Source organism: Haemaphysalis longicornis, unplaced genomic scaffold (genome assembly GCF_048455015.1).
Source record: "Haemaphysalis longicornis isolate Haplotype H1 unplaced genomic scaffold, Haemaphysalis longicornis Haplotype H1 scaffold_1, whole genome shotgun sequence".
Taxonomy (NCBI): domain Eukaryota; kingdom Metazoa; phylum Arthropoda; class Arachnida; order Ixodida; family Ixodidae; genus Haemaphysalis; species Haemaphysalis longicornis.
This window is the reverse complement of record NW_027526203.1, coordinates 284,761,790-284,765,249: the sequence shown is the minus strand read 5'-3', so window position 1 is coordinate 284,765,249 and position 3,460 is coordinate 284,761,790. Positions and strand designations below refer to the sequence as shown.

General features: G+C 46.1%; 1 non-coding gene across 1 annotated transcript; it reads right to left on the bottom strand.

Moving 5' to 3' along the window:
• Positions 1–3,177: 3,177 nt before the first annotated feature.
• Positions 3,178–3,250, bottom strand: Trnar-ccg (transfer RNA arginine (anticodon CCG)). Its single transcript has one exon. It is a non-coding gene; the product is annotated as a tRNA-Arg (tRNA).
• Positions 3,251–3,460: the final 210 nt, after the last annotated feature.

Sequence of the window (3,460 nt, the reverse complement as noted above, 5' to 3'; positions counted from 1 at the left end):
TCGGCCGCTTCGCGGTGTAGGCCATTGTGGGACCTCCTTTCTAGCCCGCTATTGACCGGTTCCTTGTTTACAAACACAGGCGCTTATATGAACGCGGAAGTACGGTTACAAACATTTCTTAACCGCCTCATCAGCCGAAAGTCTGGAGCACATGGGACATCGACGAGCATTTGTCTTTAATGGAAAACAGGGCATTCAAAAGGGCCATTTTCGTCTCGTCGTGCTCCGCTACAATTGTGGGGCGTTGATTACGACGACAAATTGGCATGTCTGTAAGCCAGATTTTAGCGAATCGCGAGTGCGTTTACCCGACGTTAACTGCACGTAAACAAAGCAAGCGTCGACATTAACCATAAACGGGGCGAAAATGAAAAAGTTTGAAGACTGGGATAGCATGAAGCCACAATGTTAGCTTGCGCGACCTCGTAGCGGTACTTCTTGATGCGACCGTTAATGCCGCATATGTGTTCTGTTGTCCTGACATTTAAAAGGGAGCCAAATGGCGATAAATAGTAAAATAAGAGATTGCATAAGTTGAGCTACTTACACGACGCCGCTACAAATAACCGCTTGGCGAATACACTTCTTTGTCCCTTAAAATCAGGTACCATGAACGAGTGGGGACCGTAGGGGGATTTAGTTTTTGCGAGTTATTTATTTATTAAGCTCAAAACATGAAACCGCACTGGCATTACCCATCGAAGTTTCTCGCGTGCGGAGCTTCTTGTTGGGAAGGAACAAGCCAGGTCTGTATGCGGGTTACAATTTGTCTCCACGAGTACTTACTGCTCTCGCAAAAGAGCACCCACCTGGTGCCAAATTTACCATGGCTGTTACCCGAGCCTCTAGTAGTCTCCTGTTGAACTTGCTTTCCTCAAATAGCAAAGCTGGTCAAAATGAATTATTTTAGAACTGCTTGTGTCTGCATATATATGCGACCTTGGACGCAAGGGATCCTGATGAGCGACTGGGGAAACGGGAAGACTAGGCCCATCAGCTGCCAATCAAGACATGAGGAAGAGCTGTGCCGCAGAAATAAGATTACCATTTGAAATTGCCACTACGAAGGTGGTGTTACGATGCAGGCTGAGATACGAGAAAGCGGGGCGGAAGTGTATACTACGGAAACAAGAGGTAATTTCTTGCGCCGTGTAAGCTGAAGAAAATCTGTAATGTTTCTGAACGCCCCCACCACCGCTACTGTCAACGCCATGGTAGGAATCAGCAGTTTAGGTCTGCCCGAGATGGTGACAGTGCAGTTGTGTTTTATTCCAGGGTTGTGTTTTATGTGACTCACCGGTTGTCTAATATAAAACACGGCTGTGTTCAGTATGATGCACTGTATTGCGCATAACCATGCAGCGTGGTTTAGCCGCATGCAAGGCTACATCTCTTGGCGTGTGTACGATGGGCTGCGAGTTGACCTCGCAAGTCTTCTACTGGCATATCGGTCGATTAGGCAATCAACCACGCACTTGGCCGTCGTCGTCAGCCTGCAGGGAGCCACTATGCACCTGCAGGGCTCCAACGCTCAAACATTTCAACTTTTGTTGTTTTAGGCACCGAAGCTACATCGTCAGCTATGATACGTGCCGTAGTGTTGGGCTACTGATTAGATTAGGTGATCTGGGTACCTTTAACGTTCTCGTAAATCTCTGCACGCGGGCGTTCCCGTTTTTCGCCTTCATTAGAAAAATGGCGACCGCGGATGGCTACGCCCTCCCTCGCCCATCCACCCACTGAAATGTTTTTCTGGGAGTGGGGGTGGATTGAGAAGACGGACGAGGCCACGAACGCTGCCTATAATCGAATAATGACTACCGATAATTAATATTGTGTCACAAGCCATGTATCAACCATATGCCGCTTCGATGTAGACTGTAACCACGACGATTAACCATTTTGCAATTTACCTGTGCAAAAAACATTAGAAAGCAACTGGAATGTTATGTAGAGCACGTCATCATGCCGAATTTTTTAAAGGGTTGAATAAAATACTTGCCTTGGTTCTTAGTTCTTCTCATTTTATTGTCGTTTTTACTTTTTCCGTCTTCCATATTCGCTCTCTCCCTTTTGGGAAATTGGCGCAGCCTCCCGGAATGGCATCCTGCGTATACGCCAGTGGGTCAAGGTGGCGAATTCACGGAAAGTTCACGCAAATAGGGCTCCTTTCTTTTATTTTGACGTTTTGAAGGGGGAGAGAGAGAAAAGGGCCCGAAACTGTCTGTATAATATAATAATAATAATATATAATAATTTTTGTTTGTATGTTTCCGTACAAAATAAAACGAATTTGACGTTTGCTGTGTCGCCACCTCATCAGGCCCGCAAAGAGGGCCCCAAAAAGGAAGCACGGAATTCCATGTGAAACTGGCAAATCTGCCACAAAGACGTCAATTACACGACAAATTTACGATGCGTCTGCAATGAGTCGCAAAAAGTGTTTGAGATTATCGCGCTGTTCAAGAGCGGCAGAACATCACATGAAGGCGACGGGGACGCGCGACAAAATGGACATCCTGTTCCTTGTTGCTATCATCTGTGGCGACACTGTGGGATCCCTGTGTAACAAACTGAACCGCTTTAGCTGTGTTAGCATTTTGAACGAGATTATTTCTTCCTGTGAAAGTACAGGTGCTAGTCAGGTGACCGACCGATGACGGTAATGGGTGAGTGGGGCCATTACCGTCATCGGTCGGTCACCTGACTAGCACCTGTACTTTCACAGGAAGAAATAATCTCGTTCAAAATCCTAACACAGCTAAAGCGGTTCAGTTTGTTACACAGGGATCCCACAGTGTCGCCACAGATGATAGCAGCAAGGAACAGGATGCGACACTGTGGGATCCGGTCACGTACGCGTGAACGGGGAGCTGTGGCGGCTACTCCATGAAACGAGGATGATAGCACATGACTGAATAAAAATGAAAGGAAAAAAGAGTTATAACTAAGAAAGCACAAGCAAAATGTACAGCACGTACATTTCAAATACAGGAGTCGCTGAAAAAGGTCAGGTCAGTAAACAAATCATCTGAACCTGCTGTTGCGAGGAAAGCACGCACAATGAAATAACTTCTACATCGCTCTCCAAGTTTGAAAAAAAAAATGACCAGCAAGAACAAAAACAAAATGCGGAAAAAGTGAGGTTTCTTTTCAAAATAAAAAAAAAAAAAACGACGTCCGCGACAGGACTCGAACCTGCAATCTTCTGATCCGGAATCAGACGCCTTATCCATTAGGCCACGCGGACGGCTGGCAGCCGGTGGCAACCGAGGACATTCTGTCAACGTTTGTCTAAAGTTCGCTGATTCGCTTTCAAGTTTAAAGGAAACGTATGACTATATTATTACAGTTAGCAGCAAACGAGACACGAGTGACCACCATCACCCTGTGCAAACTCTCGTCACATGGATATTTTGCCTTGAGAAAGTACGTCGGCGATTGTCATCACATTTCCGAA